We start from the raw sequence: 13520 nt of genomic DNA on the forward strand, positions 1-13520 counted from the left end.
GGTAGCCTTCAGGCTCTTTGATCCTTCCTGTTCTATCCTAAGCAAGCGTAGCGCCTTAACTCCAGACAGAGGAAAGCGAGGTGCTCTGAAGTCAGGCAGCTCCATCCACTTTGGTGCCTATACTAAGGACAAGGACTTCTAACATCTTTGCAGGAGATGTGTATCTATTTCTCTTTTTCTATAGATATAGATTTATCTATCTATCTTATTTTCATACACACATTTTGGGGGGTAAAAATTATTTATAATTTTGCTTTTGGAAATTATTTGCCTTCAAGTAATTTCTTTTTTAGACCATCACTAAGTGTATTCAAGAATTCCTGCAAAGTGAGAAAATCTAAAAATGGTTTTCAAATATAGTGAAATTTTAATTTCCAAATTATTATACCCTATGAAGTTGACATAATGCTTTGTTCTGTACCCATATTTTTATGGGTTTTCTTATTATTGAGTTGTACATGTTCTTTATGTATTCTACATAGAACTTCTTTGATGGATACGTATTTTGCTAATATATAGTTATGTAATTGATATTTGTATATTGGTCTGGCATCCTGCAACCTTACTGAATTCACTTACTAGTTCTGATAGCTTTTTGGGGTAATTCCATTAAATTGTAAATAGAAACCTATTTCTTGCAGGCTCTTTGGTAATTCTAGGTATCAAATTAAGAGACCTGGTTCAGCCTCTCAGATATCAGGATTTATTGGTTAAGCTTTTCTGTGATTTCTTTGTGGTCAAAAGTAATACTCAGTTCCTTTTCTCATCCAATCAACAAATCTAGATCCCTTTTCAAAATTCTCACTTGCCAGGTGCGACACTGTCATTAGGTGTCTGACTTTGCATCATGTGTAGAAGAACTTCTCTGAGTTGGTGCTCAGTGCTGCCCTGTGAAGTCTCTACCTCACACAGCCATACAAGATTTATTCTTCAACTCCCCCAAATACATAATCATGTGAAATACTCTTCTAATGCTTAGCTGTATGTTAGTGAGCATGAAAATCTGCATGCCGTTTTGTTAATTATATTCTGGATTGAGTCACTTCATCTGAACAATTACAACCACCACTTACTAGTGAGTTGCATCTGAACTCAGTAGTTAATAAAGCTGTACTGAGTTGTTTAGAAGAGTGTGAAAATGTGATAGTGATCTTGAGGGAAATACCTTGTTACTGCAGTTGAGAGCCATGTATTTTTCCATATTTTTTAAAATATGGTTTCTTACTGAGCTAGGCAGAATGAGTATGGATTTGTGTTTTCAGTCAACCTGGGGCATTTATCCATGACTTGTTAACACTATTGATTCTTGCTTTGAAAAACTAATTCAATAAGCCAATACAGACACCTTCCTTTTGATTTTTACTGTCAAAAATTGATAAACATTCTTTAAACATTGCAGAAGAGATTTTGGCAAGATTATTAGATGTTACTCTTTTATCACAAATACTTCTGTTTTAGTTAATAGCATTTTTATATCTTACACAAAAATATGGCATATACTCTTACTGTGTCTCAGTCTCCATAATGTGTTTGTAATCCTGTTGGATTCATGAGATCAAATATAATTCATATCTGTGTCTCTTATATTATCTTCCATATAGCAGTTGCTCACTGAATATTCACTGATAATAATTATGATTTCAAAGATCTGCCTGCTCTGGCTCCAGCTTATCTATACCACACTTCCTTATTTTACTACCAAACTGGACTGTTTACCTCAAATTGGTCTCTTGATTTCTCACCTAAAACTTTGTCTTGGTCCATTTCTTCCATTGGAAATGCTTTTTATTCCAGATTTACTACTTGTCAAAATCAAACCACCTTAAAAGGAAGTGTTGCCACCCTCTTTATGAAGCTGCCCCTGGTATCCTTTTGAGAAGATAGATACTCTTTTACCTCCACTCTCTTCCTCTGAGAGCCTCAAGAGCCACCACTGATGGAGCACCTAATATGTGTCAGACAAGATGCCGGGTATTTTTTGTCTGTTATCCCAATGTAATCTTTAAACAAACTATGAGCCTGCAGCCTGCAGAATAAAACTCTAAATTTCCTTAGAGGAGGATACTGAGAATAAAAGAGAGTGACTGCTTTGTCCTGATCACAAAAACAGTAAGGGATGAAGCTTATGTGGAAGAAATCTGGCTGTCTCCAAAGCCTCTTCTCTTTCCATAGTATTAAAAAACTTGTTTTTAATGCCTTATGATTTTCTTTCATATTTGTCTCATAATTGTAATCATACTTGTTATACTGTGTATTTGGCCTTTGTTAAGAAGACATAATCATGTCAAACTATAAGGTATGGAACAGTTAAAATATACACTTGTAAATTTCCTATTTTTGCTACCACAAGCAAAGGCATTTTGCATACTCAAAATATATTTCATAATTATATCACCTACTTGAGACATTTTCCCATTTCTACATTTTGGGAAAAAAAAGTATTGTTTTGTACCATCCTGTCTCCTCCTGGATAGACCTTTGAGATTGGCTAGACCAGTGATTTTAAATGTATTTTTCTTTTTTGACACATGAAACTTTACAAGGAATCCAATAAGGAAAGTAGTTAAAGAAGATCTGCTCTAGGTGAAGGTGAGATAAGAGTGGGAGATCCAGGGGCCGAGTGGTGGCTTTCAACACACCTGCTTGAGATTCTTTAGCACCTGGAGGCAGCCCTTAACTCTCTGGAAATACCATTGCTCTAAAAATCACTGCTTTAGCCCAACTTTATTTTTCTTATACAAATCAGAAGGGTTTTTTTTTTTTATGTGTGTGTGTGTTTTTGAGTATGAAGTTTTCGAGTATGAAGTCTTTGAGTCTTAGAACTTGTTAACTCCCAAGTATAGTACTTTGGTAATAAACACCCCTAAAGTGAGCTAAAGTACACACAGCATCCACAAAACTGACAGACAAAAATAAAAACAAAGCCAAAAGAGTAACCAGAGTACTATGCAAAAGGATATCTGGATGAACCGTTGGGTATGGTGGCTGCCCCTTGGGTGGTGACTTAGGGTTTTAGCCACATTTGCACAAGGTGCAGCCTTTTCCTCTCTCCCCGACCTTCCCTTGTTTCTCTTCTCTAGACCAGCTAATGACTCTGTCTCTCTGTCCTCTTCCCTCACAGCTCCCAGGATTAATTCATATCCTTTCTCCTTTTGAGGACCACTCACTGTTACTTGCTACTATATATTATAATCACATTTTGTCACTGAATATATTATAAACATCATCTCCACACATTTGCTTATTTAGTCCCTTCTGCCTGAAGTCCCCTTCCTTCCCTCCTTTCTTTATTTAGAAGACTTCAGCTATTGCTTTAAAAAAGAGATAAAATATACCCAAACCCTCTACCTCACTCAAACATGGTAAGCAAAATTATCACTTGAGCCTGTGTACTCAGATAGCACTGGGTGTGTAATTTTTTTCATATTTACCCCAGTGAATCATCACACATCACATTGCTCTCTATTTTCTCCCAGTTAGACAGAACTCTCTTAGGAGGAGGGCTGAATCATATCATGCCCAGCATACACCCAGCCCTTAGTAGGTGCTCTAAAAATCAGTGAATAGATGTCTAAGAAAAATGTCCTAAAACAACGCACTTCTCCAGCAGGTGCCACCATGCTATGAAAATACTCCAGCCTGAAAATTCCCTGAATCTGAGATATTGAGTCATACAAAATTAAATGAATGTCCTACTTCATCAGTCTAATTGATATGCACTTAGTTAAAATCAAAGATGGAACACTGTGGAATTCATTTCTGTGCTATGAGTAGAGTGTCCCTGAGGTCATGCACATGTGTGCTTGGGGCACATTCTTTTCAAGGCTTAGTGTTTAAATAAGGCAGCTTAACAAGGGCAAAGTGAAGGGCTGATTTAGCAACAGATACGTTATAAATGTAAGGGTTCTTTATGTGAGACTTTAGGAATCTAAGGCAATGATCAAACCATTTGAGAATAAATCAATATGAGGATTTTGTGACTTGAAGGAGTCAGTGAAAATAAAGAAAAGTGACCTATAAACAAGGAAAAAAATAGAAAGAAACCTGTTAAATTCCCCATAGGAACAAATATCTCTCAAATGTAACTTAGGAGACAGACGAAATTACTAGTATTAAGTAAATTTATCAAGTGAAAAGATAAAACAAAAATGGCATATTTGCCTAACCGACCTTTTATCTGTAACCTTAGAAGAAAACTGCCTCCAGCAATACTCTATATTTGATAAGCAAGGTGGAGAAAATTGACTCAAATTGAGAAAAATAAGCTACTTCAAAATCAAGGCTCTCTTGCTCTTAAAAAAATAAGAATTAAGATATCTTTTTGGTTATTCTTGCAGATAATGCCAAGTGGTCAGCATATCCCCTGGGATGTCTTTTTACCTTTCCGTGAGCTTACCCATACCTAGGCTTCTATACTCTCCATGGCCAGCCCTACTGCTGTTCTTCAGAGGCCTGACATCCTGGGACAGAAGATAATTAGCAAATAAAAATAAAGATATAATACACCCAACATTAATTTGCACTAAGGAAAAAACAAAACTAAGCGAGGGGGAACATAGAGGTATGAGGTGGATGCTAGTTTAGATAATATGGTAGGCTATCATATTGGATACCAGGCGATCTTTTCCCTTTTTTTTTTTTTTATTTAACAAATATATGTGACATCTACACGTCAAAAACTGTTCTAAGCCTTACAAATGAACATAACAAAAAGATGGTGTTCTGTCCCTTAAAGAGCTTATAGATTACTGAAGGAAGGTGCATTCAAGTGTTTGTGCACACACATGCACTGTTATCTATACACACACACCATCACAATCACACATGCACACACTGAACATTACACTATTATGTCACAGGCTTTTGATGGAATTTCAGCATTAGAGGATATTCTAAATGTCAGTTACTCGAATAGAACCTCAGAAGGTCCGTGGTTTATATTGCTCGTAGTTCTCTGAGATGAGAATTTACTACTTGATAGGTGTTTGGGAGCCAGTCAGTTAGCTAGTGAGGAACCTTCACGGCCTTCCCAGTGTCTTGCCTGTCAGGACAGCAGTGTTATTCTCTACTCGTTTTGAGTATTATAATTACAGTGCATGTTTTGTTTTATTTTATTTTATTTTATTTTATTTTATTTTATTTTATTTTATTTTATTATTTTATTTATTTTTTGAGAAAGAAATAACTCTGTAAAGAAGAGTCAACTGCTAGTACTGGTAATGAAAGAAGAGAAATCAGAAGGACCTGAAAAAGTGATGTTACTAAATATAACGGTTTAGGGGACTCATGTCACTTTTTCAGTTTTATGTGCTATAGTTTAGAGTCAATAATATGCCCCGTGTGCATTCAGTGGTTACTGTGAATAACCCCTGTCTACGGAACGGGCATAGTAAAGTGAGCTCCAAAGACAGAGAAGGCAACGTTATCTCAGCAAAGTTTTCATCGCAGGTGAAATCCTTGAGCGAAACCTTGGAGGGTGATGTGTTTGCCAGGTAGAGGGGTTTGGGAAGGAGTTTCCAATCACGTGGGACCTTATGAGCAAAAGATCAGTAGATTGAAGTGACATTTCTGGGTTTAAAGAATTATAAGGACTTCTTTCTGGCTAAACATACACAGATTGGGTACAGGAGCCCAGAGGACAAAGTGAAAGGGATTCCTGTGAGGAAGAAAGGTTTTTTGAGGCATTCAAGACATCCTGGCTTTGGAGGAGTACAGATTAGAAGGAAATAAGAAACATAGCAGGAAGGTGAGTGAAAAGATAGAACAATCATCCATGAGAGAAAGAATTGGGTTACCATTTTTGCCCAGTGAAAATTCAGTGTTTTGCCTCATATTATGGGAAAATTCCATCCAAAATGTCAATTTGTTGTCTCAGTACAGTTAAAGATGAAGGGGCAAAAGGGAAGACAATATAAGATAAGAAAGGACACTGGGAGATGACACCACGGGTCTGCCATGTGCCAGGGATTGTTCTGCTTACTTTTCCTGCATAGTCTCTAATCTCAAACTGTTGTGGGACAGACTTTATAACCACGTCTACAGCTAAAGAAAATAAGTTTCAGAGACATTAAGTGTATCGTTTCATCACTTAGCCAGAGTTGAGATTCTAGATCAGATCTGACTTTAAAATTTTTACTTCTTCCTCTGTATCAAGTTACAGCAGATAGACATTAAAAAGATTAAGAGGAAACTAGAAAATTCTAAAATTCTAACAGTGAATCTCCAGTTATTTTTGATTATAACAAATGAAAGCAGTAAAGGAATAATACAAGCAACCCAAGTCCCTTTTGACTTCATTTGGCTCCAAAAATAAACATATCTTCACATTATAGTCATATTATAAAGGGAAAACCAAATCCATTTCCACTGAATACTCTAAAAAATCTTCCCTTCTCATTACTGAATGCCTTTGTATATTTAAAGTCGAATTTGAAGTTGAAAGCAATTTTCAAGAAACCCACATGTTATTGAAATGATTAATAGGGGACAGAGGTGAAAAGGCTACATGCTTTTAGTCAGAGTGAATTTTTTACTATACTACCAAGTCAGATCACATGAGAAAAGAACACTTAGGGATACTGTGTGCAAATTAAATAAAGTGGTTATTAGTTTTCTTGGGAAAGGTTAACATTTCTTAAAACTACAATTTGGGGGGTTGGTTTAATACTTTTGCAGTATGAAATTATATATTAATACAATTATAAACTGCTAAGATTTCAGGTTTGACTGGGCTTCCTATCAGTGAGCCAATGGGAGTGATAAATTGTTGGTTGTTGGTCAAACCTTAAGTGGATCCAGAGATTGTGGTGGGTTGGACAGAACAAGACCAGTCAGGAGGAGGGATGGTTAATTATTGAATTCCAGAAGAATTATGAAAGCTTGGAGGCAAAAATAAGACTATCTCATCTCAGAAGGGAATAATGAGAAATTAAAAGTGGTAACTGGGAACTCCTGATGCAAAATACTTATCAGTAAGAGACAGCATACTTCCCTGGCTATTTCTCAGTCATAGCCACTCTACCTAAACAGTCTTCTACAAGTCACTCTTTATCACGTTCAAATTTTAATTTTATTCACAAAATTTATCGCAATCAGAAGTTATCTTATTTATGAATTTCTTTACTTTCCTATTTGTTTATGTGTTGTTGTCTAACTGATCCCCTAACTGTGAGCATTGCAGAGTCAGCATTCTTGTCCATCTTGTTCAACTCCTTGTCTCCATTGCCTAGAACAGTTTATGCTACAAAGGATGCAACTCTTACCTACATGTAGTTTTTGAATAATTGAGTAAATGGGCTCACTATTTGTGATGATTTGAATATCAGGTAATATTAACATAAATAAATATTTATAAAGTACTTGCATATTGTAAGTACCAGCAATATGTTTGTTAACTAAATGAATACCTTCCATACTGAGACAAGCTGACCAATCTTCTTTAAGCTAAATTAAAATTGATTTCTGGTAAGTAAGAGAAGATAGGCATTCGGTTCTGTGACTAAAATCGCCTGGAACAAGATTACTAGTAAATGCTCCACAGCAGAATTTCTAGCTATAAGCAGTTTCATTTGCTTTATAGGGAGGGAAATGCAAAATAGTTGTTCTTCCCTTATACTTCATGGCACTTTGTTCTTTATTAGAGTGTAGTGACTCATAATTGGCTATTTGTCAGTGTAAACTTTATTGGAGCACAAACTCCATGAGAACAAGAAAAATCATATGTCTATCTTATCATTTGTCACTATTGTATCCTAAGAATGTAGCTTGATGGTTGGCATGGGGTAGGTGCCTCAAAAAATGTATAATAAAATAATGGACTAATCTGTTTTGTGGATCTTTCTGAATCCTCACGTTAAACAGGGCAGCTTGATAGATTGCAAAACTACAACCCATGGACAAGATTTAAAGCAAAACTCAGGGCAGGTTCTTTCTCACAAACCTCAAAAAGAAAAGTAGGTGGAAGCAAACCACTGTAACCACAAGACCTGCATGCTGTTGGTGTTCGGGCAAAAGAAAGCAGAGGGAAGTGACAGAACATCTGACAGTCTTGACAATGGGAGAACCCCAGACAGCCCACACCCATTTACTGTAAATCATAGTGAGTCAATCTGAAAATAGAAGCTGACCTATCAGGACTCCCTTCAAGACCTTCAAGACAGGAACCCACAATGAGGGTAAACTGCTGGGAATAAAATCAAAATTGATCAGGAGAGCAACAATAGAAACAAAAGAAAGAGAATATCCAGATAAAAGTTAAGAAGAGGAAAACAGAACAAGGATATCTAAGACAGATCAATGCTCTATTTTAGCCATTATATGGAAGAACCAAAGAATAAGTTTTGTGAAGATAGAACAGCTATACATATGAGCAACAGAAATGTATTCAGGTCAAATCTCATATAAGCTATGAAAAAACAGAAAATAAAAAGAATAAGGAGCAAAATATTAGCCCCAAAAGCAGTGAAGGAAAATCTGAACACGCTCAAGAAATACAAAAAACCCAAACCAAAACAAAATAAAACAACAACAAAGACCTGGTAACATACTATTTCAAAATGAGTTAGAAAATAAGGAAATGATACCAGATGTAAGAGAACATCATAAATCATAATTAGGAAGACTCAGGAATGAGGTGACAACTCATGTAAGAATTAGAAATTTAAAAAATAGTTTAGAAGTGAAGACTAAGCTAGAAGGAACACAGGATTAGACAAGCACAAATGATACCTTACGTTACAAACAAGCAGTATTTTAATTTTTTAAAATCTGGAGACAAAAAGGATTTGAGATAAAATTGCAAATATCGAAAATAGACAATGAAGAACCAACTCACAAATAATAGATCTTGAAGGAAAAGAACAAGGAAAGGCAACAGAACTAATACTAAGCATTCTCATTCATTTAAAAAAAATGATCTGAAGCTGAATATTAAAAGAGCTTATGATTATCTGAGAATAACAACCCAAAATGAACAATTCCAAATCACATGTTAGGAAAGTTACTGCACTTTAAAGGAAAAAGATGCCTTGATCATCTCAGCAAAAACAATACTTATAAAAAAGGGAAAATTAGATTATTATTAGACCTTTCAACAAAGACACTTTATGATGAAAGAAAACAGAGGAACTTCTTTTGGATATTTAAGGAAGGAAGCTGTGAGCCAAAGACGTTACATCCAGCAAAACTGACCCTCCAGGATAAAAGGACTAGATAGTCTGTTATCAGCATTCAATAACTCATGTGATAGTGTTTCCACAGCTTTTCTAAGAGTTCTACTAGAGAATCCTTTCAGACGAACAAAATGCCTAGAGAAATCAACATAAGAACTGGGGGTAAACATTAAGTATATAGCTGCTTTTATAACTAAGATTAAATGGAATTAAAAGGGAGACAGTATAGTACATAATGCCTGAGGACATAGATACTGAGCATCCATTAAAATAGGGGCCAAAAGGAGATGGCGTGTGCAAAAGTAATTTTAATTGCTTTTAGGATTCATAATTGGTAGCTTTAGTATTAATATTGCCATTCTGAGACAGTTGTTTTATGTAACGTGAGATAAATTAAATGATTAATTTTATGGTATTAAATTCTGTTATTCTCTATGTCCCTTCTTAGCTCTGCTAACAGTAAAAGGCCTGGAAATAAAGACCAACTCAGTAATGCTGAGCATCCCTAATGCCCAGGTTTTGGGTTTGAAATATTATCTTGCATTAAAAACAACAAGGCTTTTTGAGGGAATGGTTGATTTCACGTCTGGGGCAGGAAATGCACAAGACAGACTGGGAACATCTCAGCACACAAGATAGCAAGGACATTATAAAAGATTATAAGGGCCATGTCAAAGAATTAAGGAGCTAACTTAATGAAGCTTACACTGGCCAAAGATGGGACAATTAGAGCTTCAATAAAGATAAAAAATGTGATGAGTTAAAATCCACCAACTATGAATAAATCCATTAATTCTTAGTAATATACAAAAGAAAAAATAATTGGCCATATTCAAGTGATGACAGGGAATTAATCATTTATCCTACATTTCTTTATGAACTGTAAACTGGATAACAAAATAATAGATGAGGGAAAACCTCTCTTTATGAGATAATCTCAATTAATAAGTGAAACTGAAAGGACAGAATTAGAGTATCACCATTTACAGCCCCCATGACTTATCTGAGGCTGCTGTAACAAAAACACCGTAGATTCGGTGACTTGTTAACAAAAGAAATTCATTTAAGTTCTGGAGGCTGGAAGTCTAATACAGGGCACCGGGATGGTTCGGTTCTGGTGAGAATCCTCTTCTGGGTTGCAAACTGCCGATTTCTCATCGTAGCCTTACATTGTGGAGAGCAGAGAAAGAAAACAAGCTCTCTTGGAACTCTTATAAGGGCGCTGATCCCATTCAGGAGGGATCCATCCTCTGATCCTAACTACCTCCCAAAGGCCTCACCTCCTAATACTATCACATAAAGAGGGATAGAGTTTCAAGGTATGAATGGTACAGGGCACAGACACTCAGTCCATAATATCCCATCAAGAATAACTGAGTGCCAATGGCTGTATACAACACAGAAGTGCCAAAACCAAATACTGCATAGCTCCTGATGAAAGAAAAAAGTGCTGTTTACAGTCTTGACAAAGAATAGGGCCTGAAACTGGTGAAGCATTTGCATCCAGCTGCCAGCCTGCAGCTACACAGGAATATTGAATTGCACCATGCATTTGCAATGATCAAAATCCAGAATATGGGCTACTACTTATTAAATAGCCTGGTTTTTGCAAAAAGTAAACAGCATGAAACAGAAAGGGAAGGGGGACAAATCTGCGTAATAAAAGCAATTTAAAAGACATATCAGTTTTTTAAATTAGCCGTGTCTGGGGAAGCACACTTGACAAGAAATGCAAAGAAATAATTACTACATAAGTTACTTTTGGAGGGATGGGACTGTAATTGGTATGGGGAACATGTAAAGCCTTAGGACATGACTGGAAAAATAACTTATCTTATGATAATTCACTAAGCTATAATAATTGCTTTGTGTGGTTTTCTGTATCTCATGTTTTACTTTCTACTAACGAGGAAAAAAATTTACTATTTCACAGGAACTTAGGCAAGTAGATCACAAAATATCGCCAGAGGTCTGGTGATGTGTAATATGTGATGCAGAAGCGTTGCAAATCATTCACTGATTTCTCTTGTATGTATGAAACTGCTTTAGATTCTGGTTGTTTTCCAGCCCAACTTCTTCGGTGAACTTTATATCCCGTGGCATAGACAAAGGGCTGAGACATCATTTCAGCATGAATACTAATTCCTCTGATTGATGTCATGTTAGGGGGATATTTTTTGCTGGCAAAAATTTTCCTGAGCAGCTACTCTGTGCTGGGGCCCTGTCCCAGGTATACGAAATAAAAATAGGGAGGTAGAATAGTTTCACCACACAAGGAACATAATATACAGTTGCAAAGTTCAGTTTTTTTTTTTTTTCATTTCATACATGTTAAATTGTATCAACATTCTCCCTAATTCTCAACATGGAGCCTCTTGACTTCAGCAAACTCCAAAGAAATACTGGGGATGAAGGTCCTTGAGTTTATTTTAACATTTCAAGAAGTCAGAAGGCAGAATGAACATGTGCCCTAATAAAGCTGAACAAGTCTTTAGTTGACATTAATTATACCATATGTCTCTCTCTTTTATTTGTTTTTTCATTTTTGTCTTTTGCTTTTAGATAATATTAGATAGCACAAAGTGTGGTGGTTATTATTTCTTACTAAACAATACTTCTTTTTAGTAAGAAATAAGAGTGTAGGGGAGAATTAACTTTATTCTGTAACTAATGATTTATTTCTTGATTTTCTGGATTAGCTCTGTGTCTACATCTTGCATTGTCACAACAAACCTCTCAAGTTGTTGTTATAATCACTCCCACTTTGTAGATGTCAAAACAGAGGTTCGAATGGCTGTGATTTGCCTAAGAACATTCCAAAAATTATATGGTGGAGCTGAAGTTTAAGCCAAAGCTTCGGCCTCCAAATCCTGTATTAGTCATTCCAAACAGATCACTAAGAGACAGATTCCAGCATCCTTGCCTTTTGTTTACGCCAGATGTTAATTATCTTTAAAAATTCTAGATCTCTTAAAATGTTAAAGGAAAAGAGAGCTCTCTTTTTTCCTTCTCACCAAGCGATTTCTCTATAGAAGTGATCAGGATTTAATAAATTCTCACTTTTCCCCTGAGTTGGTTTCTTTAACTAATTTCCTTTCATCTTTGAGCTTTATACTTGTTAGTTATTGAGATAACTCAACAATAATTTCCAGACCCCACCATCCATCTATAGTAGTCTTCAACTTAAACATTAAACCCTGTAAATAGCACTGGGAACTATATTCAATATCTTGTAATAACCTTTAATAGAAAAAATGTGAAAACGAATATATGTATGTATATGCATGATTGGAACATTGTGCTGTACACAAGAGACTGACACATTGTAACTGACTGTACTTCAATAAAACAACAACAACAACAAAAACCTGTAAAATTAAATCTGTCAGAGCAAGAGATGGCAGTAGGAGGAGGTGGAAATAAGTATATTATTCAAAAGAACTGAGCTGACTTAAGGCTTATTCTTCACTGTTTTATTTCCCTTAGTGTGAAAAGTAAGTCATGATCCTGACCACTTCCTTAAGGTCAATGTTCTTGCCTCTGTGCTCTGCTAGTAACTATTGGAGGGCAGGCGAGGTTAAACTATATCCAAAGTGCTTTTGCCTCTGTTTGATGTCAAGGACAAATAAACAACCAGCGATGCAAGGGGAACTGTTATCTACACATGTTTAATTACTCGAGTTTTTACCGCCACGAGGCACCAACATGCTACCCGGGTATTGTTTGGGCACACCTGAATTTTTGGGTAATTTGAGTCACCCCTTTTCTAAACCTTCTTACTCTTTCTTTTAAATAAACTTTTTCCATTTGCTCTACCCAGGAAAATCTTAAGCTGTCGAAATATTGGTGTAAACAGAATGGCAGGCAAAAACAGGAGGAAGGGGGAAAGAGGCTGAGAAGACAGATACCATCTCCAACTCAAACCTGTTGCTGATCACATATTTTGTACAGGGGACTCCCTGTACACATGGACTTGTGTGCATTTTTCTTTAGAACATCTTAAAGCTGAAGTTAACCATTTACCCACTAATTAAGATTCTGAATTTTTCTGAATTCAGAGGAGAAACAATATAGAATAGCTTGCACTTCCATGCCACTAACTCACCAACTCCCATCCCAAGTCCTCTCCTTCCTTCCTCTCTATTCACTGTAATCAATAGACCACTCTAAGACTCAAAAAAATTTTTTTATGGTTAGGATATTCTGGCCCATGTGGAATTTTTTTCTTGAAATTAAATGAGTGTAACTTGATTGAGGGAAAGGTTTTGGAAAATAATCATAAAAGTAAGAACTTGGCAATGTCAAACTAGAAATGCCAAGGTTAAAACAGCCAGCAATAGCACCTTTCTA

The 13520-nt window shown here is 36.0% G+C and overlaps 1 protein-coding gene and 1 long non-coding RNA gene across 3 annotated transcripts in view; one reads left to right on the forward strand and one right to left on the reverse strand.

Annotated features, from left to right (window-relative positions):
• The window catches only part of PTN (pleiotrophin), an 85659-nt gene that overhangs the window by 50593 nt on the left and 21546 nt on the right, over window positions 1-13520 (forward strand). The gene's annotated exons all lie outside the window — the stretch shown is intronic.
• LOC141578127 (uncharacterized) overlaps window positions 1-13520 on the reverse strand; it is a 45464-nt gene that overhangs the window by 31559 nt on the left and 385 nt on the right. The gene's annotated exons all lie outside the window — the stretch shown is intronic.

This window comes from Camelus bactrianus, chromosome 7, assembly GCF_048773025.1.
Source record: "Camelus bactrianus isolate YW-2024 breed Bactrian camel chromosome 7, ASM4877302v1, whole genome shotgun sequence".
NCBI lineage: Eukaryota > Metazoa > Chordata > Mammalia > Artiodactyla > Camelidae > Camelus > Camelus bactrianus.